Raw genomic sequence first — 7,577 nt, forward strand, 5'->3', positions numbered from 1 at the left:
TGCCTTTATCACAGAATGTTTTGGCAGCTTTGTACTACCTGTACTTCATGTACTAAATAAACTTGCACAGGTGTGCATTTTTTGCATTACTGAAATGGATTGGCCTTGAGATTATTACCAAGATATGATGGTACTTCGTTATAAGTTTATTGCAGCCCATTGACTCTGGTTATGAGAAAATTGTTGCTTGATAACCTCATCTGTGAGGTTCACAAAGATAAAGTTAACACATACCTGTATTGTTGCAAGATCACTGCATGAATAAGATATGTTTTATTCTTAAATAGTACAGATAAAGTTTATACTTTCTTTAATGCCTTAATGCCTTAACACTAGGCTCTGTGGACAGAATATTCAAAGAATTTTCACAGCCTTTCTAAATTATTTTAACATATTTTAACATATTTGAAAATAAATAATTTTAGTTTTTGAATGCACATTATGTTTTCACATATGTGTTTCATTGCAGATTTATTTGCTTACTTGTTTTTCTTTAAATTTAATTAATTACTTATCTTGATTAATTTGTTTTTCACATATGTATTTATTGTTATCAAGGGCCATCCAACGCAAAGCCTGCCTCCAGCAGAAATCAGGGAAAAAGGAAATGAGTGCTCATATCACTTAGTAGGTACAATTTCATGACTTGTAAATATCAACATGATACAAAAATACACATCTCTTATAATATCTGGTATATTGTAAAGCAATAAAGAAATAAAGTAGAATGGTTATCCAAAATCTACAATTTGGACTCAAACCGTTTTCTTTTGTTCAAGCAGTTGTCAGAATCTGCCAGCCTGGCAGGTATTACAGAGGACTAAAGCTATTATCTATTAACAGGGTGCTATTATGAGTCTAGAGGTTAATGTCTTAGCCTACCTTTGCCTGCTATGTGACTCAGAGCAAATCTCTTAACACAGACTGCTCTTCTGCCATCCCTGAAAAAGGGATGCTTGTACGCAATGGGCTTATCTAGTTAAATAAAATAAATAAATAAAATGCCATTGCATACTGCACATATTCATGTGGACTGTTACTAATGCAAACTGTATAAACTGCAAAGATAATTTATGCTTCAGAATATAAGAATAGATTAAAATGCATTATATTGAAGTTTGTAGATTATGGAATAGTGCAAAATATACATTTTAGAAACACAGTCCTCGGGCACTTAGTATGTAGAAAGGGAACATGAATGGATATAGTATATCATGTAAAGAGTACAGATTGTCAGTTTCTGACACTTCAGAAAGAAATGCAGTGGATTAGCTGGATCTATATTATATTCTCGAAAGCCGACAATGTCAAATCTGACATTGTCGACACGAGAATATCAAATGCTCAGAATCTCGAGCATGTAAATGGAAATCTCTGTAAGGGGAGATTTCCATTTACTGCAATGTAGTGCGGTCTCAGAGTTGGTATATTTAAATAGCGGGGGTTGTGGGGCGTGCAGAGGGCTTGCCCTCTTGCTTAAACCCGTTAGGATACTTTTTTCTTTTTTTTTGTCTTTTTATAAGGTCGATGTTTGAAGACATCGACCATATGGTGTTGACCATATGTTGTTCGATGTTTTCAAATGTTGATCTTATAATATAGACCCGATTAGTTAACTGCAAACATCATTTCCAATTATTCATATTTGTCTAACAGGACAAGACAAATCATCCATATATGCTCCCAGTTAAATAAACTACTGTTATACGTTTTAGGTTGCATGCATTTTCATTATCATCAACATAATTTCCTTTCTGTAATTAACAGGTGCACAAGTGCATTTGTTGTGCCTATATGCTTGAGTTCCTCAGTCTCAATATGTCTTTTCCATGTGCGAACATTATAGTTGACAGCAAAGAAATGCATGTGCACTTGTTTATATCTGGCTGTAACTGTATATTGTTGATTTGCAGATTTTAGTCATTTGATATGTTTATATATCTAAAGAACTAAGAACTGAATTATTTATCAAGGGCATTATATTATTTATCATTCAACACATGTACTTTACAGTTAAATAATCAGGATTTGCCAGCATTTTAGCTTATTGTTACATAAAGGTTTGGTTGATATCAAAATATAGCATTTTTAGCAGAAATGAATTAGCATTTTATTTTTCATTGGCTACCACTGCTAATGATTCATTTGAACATTTGAAAATTGGTCTGAATAAATGATAATAGTTTCTCCCTTTTGATGTACAAAAAAAAACAGTGTTAAAGCTTTTTTGTAAACACAGTAAAGTTATTCTACAACATAATGATTGTGTGGTATGGAAAATATTTAAGGAATATGGAATGTTGAAGATAAGTCATTGTCAACTAAACTACAGGCATGATCCTCCAGTTATTGAAATAATATTCCATCACTGGTTACAATAATGCCTAAAATGAAGATAGTGTTATTTGATTGGAAACATTTTTATTGAGATGCATGTCTTTAACAATGTCTCTGTATTTGTAGGATAATACACATAAAGATGCAGAACAGAAGTATTTTAAAGCCCATGATCCAAGAAGCAAAAACAGGTTGCAAAAATGCCAAAGTTGATATAAAAATTCAGTGCATCAGTGGCACCTCTGAAGTACTCAGCATGCAAATAAAGGAGATCTGCAAGCTACTCAGCAACATAGATCCACTATGAGACAGTTCTTTTTTTACCTCATGTTTTCACATACAAATGCTTTTAACTGTACTGCTTATAATATAATCAGTTTATTCTAAAACTGGGTTCTTTATACACTGGAAGGAAAATGCTATCATTAAATTGTTATTAATGTATGTACCTCATTATTAGGTATTACCTTGTAAAGTTTCATATTTCTACTACTATATCTGTCAGTATTTGAATGTTATTAACAGCTGTTTTAATTCCATTCAAATTATGAGAAATAAATTAAAATCCAATCATCATTATCATTATTCTTGGTAAGCATCACCATCACTATCATGAAGCTTCTTTAAGTTAGACGCACCATAATTTCATGCATGAAGTCTTTAATCCCACCTTGAAGATCCCAATACAGTTTTATATGTACAATGCATATTGCAATAACCAGTACAGCTTATAAAACATACACAAATTTGTTAGTGACATTCATCATACTGATCGCTGGATTACATGCAGACCCTTTAGCAGAACTATACATTGATGTTTACTATAACACATACGGTCATGGAGTTTGACTCATAAGAAATCCACATGTTTACATAGTGCAACTTCCACGAAGCAACCTTGATCTTTATGGATCTAATTACATAATCCTAGCTATCCTAGCTACTTCTGAGTTGCATATAATACTGAATGTCTTCCGTAAGATAGCAATGGATTCAGATAGGTGATACGACTGGCTTTGCCACCACTCACATCACACAGAGAGGCATGGTATTCAAAGAATTACAGCAGCAGTGTATGTGCATTTCTTCACTTTTTTAAGGTTGCACAAACATTACATCCCTACCTCATTATGAATATAATGTCCAGGCCAAGGTTTGTTCTGTCTCTTATCTGTGCTCCCCTCCTACCGCCAACCCACTGAATAGATAAATAGATCATTGCCTTTGTCTGGCTTACCAACCTTTGCATTGCATAATGTTAGTTTTTTTTTTGTCTAGAGACCTAGCATATAATTTAATAAGACCAGTTAAAAGAGACATTATTTTTAGGTGGACAATGAAGTTGGAAAACACCATAGAAAAAATTAATTTCATTCAAAATCCATTAAATTAATTATACCATTGTCAACCATTTGTCAAAAAGGATAATCATTATTCAAAAGAAACGTACCATATTGATGCCTGATTATCAAATAAAGTATCAAAGTAAATGTATACCTGTTAAAACTGTCTGAACTAATGTTATAGTATTTAACATTAAAAAATGAGCTATCTGTGTGGCAGACTTATTACATTTTTTTCTGCTGTAACAAACCATGTTTAGCCATGTGCTTTCATCACTATCACCTCAAATTCTTCGGACATGACAGAAGATAGGATTATGAATCTCTCTAATACAAGTGAGATGCATATCATTACAAAACACTGTAGGACAGAGGGACAGTACCATAACATAACCACTGACAGGAAGTAAATACTAATCTAGGCAACAAGCACATTTCTTTTTGCAGAAGATGAGTTTGAGTGTTAGCTGTGATATAAGCCATACATTTAAATTTTAAACTGTCTGGCTTTCAGAATTATTCCATGGAAGTTAAGCACAATAGGCAAAAAAAAAAAAAAAAAATCATAGTTGTAGAAGGGTACCTGGCTGCCTGATTATGATTATGGAAAATCCAAATCATGCGTTATACTACAGTGTTACTTTCTCTTGATTTGCATAACTTTAAAAATTTTTATTAACCAGATCTCTTCATGATTCTTTTAGGACAGAATTCTGAGAGTGTTCTTTTCATTACCATACCTTAAATTTTAGATTAAAAAATGCAGTATTCATCTTTAGGTAATGACCCCTCCCATAATCCTGTATTACATTTATAAATATGATAATTGTGAAAAATGTTTACTCTACTACCAGAAAGTTCAGTGCACATTGTCTAGGTAAACCTTCCCAGACCTTTGATAATTATGGATTCAGGGGTCATGTCAAGGATGAAAATCTCCAGTTCTAAAACTAATGAGTACTGCCCTTTTCAGGTGTTACTTTTCCCTTAGTTGTCAGCATGACTAGAATTCATTATTGTCTAGGGAATCCCCCACCCCTGCTTACTGCCTCCTGCTCTCCTGCTTGCATGTGTTATGTTATACTGACTCATGATGTTATGACAAGTATTAATATAACATTCGAATGTCTACACAAACAAGTTGCTCATTTCTATATAATTTGAATAACAGCAGATTGGACCAACATATGCATGCAGCACAAACTCTGTATTCATTTGCGCACAGACCCTGTAATTCAGGACAGGCAGACGACATTATGCGTACAAGTACTGATAAGTTACAGGCCTTTCTAATACAATAGGATGTCAGGATGAAATGGTTCCACTGTCTTGAAATGAAAGCTGTCTGAGGCCATATATGATTTCTACATGCAATAATACTAGGGCATATAGCTGACCTCCAATACAACCCTTCAGTTTTTGTGAATTAGTAGATGGCATAACATTCAACCATGCCATGTCGTTTTGATGAATCATCCTGGATGATATCTAATTTACAAGCTGGGCTCTCCCAACTAGCTGATGTTGGTGTAGTATAATAAGGTATAGTGCATTTACACTCCACAGCTCCAGCGAAATCTGTTTATCAAACTTTGATTTGTATGAAAAAATTAATTGTCATTAAAGGAGTCAGTCTTATTCTCCAAGCATATAATGGCATACAGTCACACAGCTGTATTTCCATTTTCAGATCTAAAACTCTACACAGTGGGTAAAAGGCAAATTCCATAATTCCATTATCACCGCAGTACCATGATCTCAGTGTGAGAAGGCTGGTATGTTTAAGAAAACTGATTTTTGATCATCTGCACTAGCCTTACCACTCCTCAGTGGAAGTCAGTTTTGATAGAATGATATACACCTATATTTCTATATCTATATACAGAGAGAGAGACAGAGATGTAAATATATATATATATATATATATATATATATATATATATATATATATATATATATATATATATATGGAGAGAGAGATTCAGATATGCAAATATATATTTATACATATACACATATGCATGCAAATATATGTGTATATTTGTACATCTACAAACATATATTTGCACGTCTAGTTTGTGGAATTTTTGGAAAGCAAAGAGGAAACAAAGTCTATCAAAACCATTGTGGATTTATTTGTAATGAACCCCAAAATAGCAGACATTTGCTTCATGGCAATACTGACTACAGGCTCTCATTCCAATGTTGTGGCTGTGTTAGAGTACTCCTTGGGTGCATTTTCGGGATTCCTTGACAGGAAGCATACTAAATTCTATGTTCAGTGTAAATGTTATCAAACTCTAAGCCACATGGAGGCCTTGCAGGAGTCTGTAACCAGTTTGAGTATGGTCATAAGGCCTTATTTCCATCTAATCATCCACCATTTTTTATAATGTAAAAGGCTGTTAGCCGTCCTGAAACTAAATGGTAATATTTTCTATTTTCCATCCTTAAAATGAAATAAGACACATTTAATATTATCCTAATGACTGGAAAGGCAAACTTAATCGTAATTATTCATAGTGTTAAAATTGTGATGTTGAAGCTCAGTACCCAGTCCTGGTGCCATAGTCTCATTATTAAGACTTTTATACATAAGAATTAAGCCACCCTTAAACAGTCTATAATTTATGGAGAACAGAGATAACTATTAAAGCTGCTTCTCATAACTCAGATTATTTACCCTGTAAATCTGTCTTTTAACATCCTTTTGAATCCTTTCTCATGTTTTTATCTGTTTACAATTAGTGAAGCAGGCTGAATGACATTATTCCATATTTGGGGTCACTACTGTTCTATATAGTAGGATAATCACCCTCTTATTTCTGCTTGCAATGCAATGTAATTTATCCCTGACAATAGCAAAACACTTGTAGCATCAAAATTAAGATGTTTATCTGTTGATCTCCCCAGGTCTCTAATGTTGTCATCAGACAAAATAGTATTATCATGTGCATATGAATATCGTTTGTTATTCATACCAAAATGGAAAACTTTAAATTTGCTTGCATTAAATGATATATGATTTTGTACAGACCAAAGGTTAAGCAAGTCCATAAATTCCTGTAGATTTAGCTGGTCCCTTATGTTGGTAACATAAACTCAGTCTTAGTGTTTCTGTTAAAGACCCAAATGTTATTCTTTAAAGGAAATGTGGCTACAAATAATGCAAATAGTGTTGCTCCAAGGATCAGACTTTAAGGAACACTAATATTAAATAATGATCATCAGAAAGACAATAACCAATTTTATCCTATAGGTTCTTTGATGTAACCAGTTAACCACCCAATATATAACATATATCCATTAATTATACTACATCCATTAATGTATAAGGTAGGTAGAGTTGTTATAGGCAGAGAATTTTAAACTGAATCACATACACGTGAAGCCTACATGGAGTTTCCATGTTTGTGAGATAAGCAGTAGTGTTAATTTCATATACATGCAGCTCATCACGCTTACATGAATACAAGCAATATTTCATGGCCATCAACAGTGTTTCTAGCAAGAAACCAGTGCAGAGGAGCATGAACATAATTGAGAACATGCATACAAGTTTGTCTATGGGCAAAATTGCTCTATGACATTGCATGTAGAGCCACAATGACTACCAGGAGTAAAATTGCTGCAATGATTGCAGTATTAACACATTAAAGAACAGTGTACTTAGTGCAATGTACACTGCCACTTTTTTTTGAAAAATAAAACATTGGGTCTTGGGGTGATCAGCAAGGGCAAATGCACTGCAACATTGATACACTAGGCAGAGAAAGTGTGCTGATCACAGATATAAATAACAGGAAGGAAGAAAGAGGAAGAGGGCAATGTACACTATGGCAATGTGCACAAGATAGCATATGTCAATGTATATACATTTCCAAGACAAGGCAGTAG

At 33.6% G+C, this 7,577-nt stretch overlaps 1 gene segment (V, D, J or C); it reads left to right on the top strand.

Annotated features, from left to right (window-relative positions):
- Positions 1 to 4,219, top strand: part of LOC122808971 — a 265,511-nt gene extending 261,292 nt beyond the window's left edge. The window contains exon 6 of the C gene segment in view: positions 2,464 to 4,219.
- Positions 4,220 to 7,577: the final 3,358 nt, after the last annotated feature.

The sequence above is a fragment of the Protopterus annectens genome, chromosome 8.part0 (genome assembly GCF_019279795.1).
Source record: "Protopterus annectens isolate FY-2018-M chromosome 8.part0, PAN1.0, whole genome shotgun sequence".
NCBI classification, from domain to species: Eukaryota; Metazoa; Chordata; order Ceratodontiformes; family Protopteridae; genus Protopterus; species Protopterus annectens.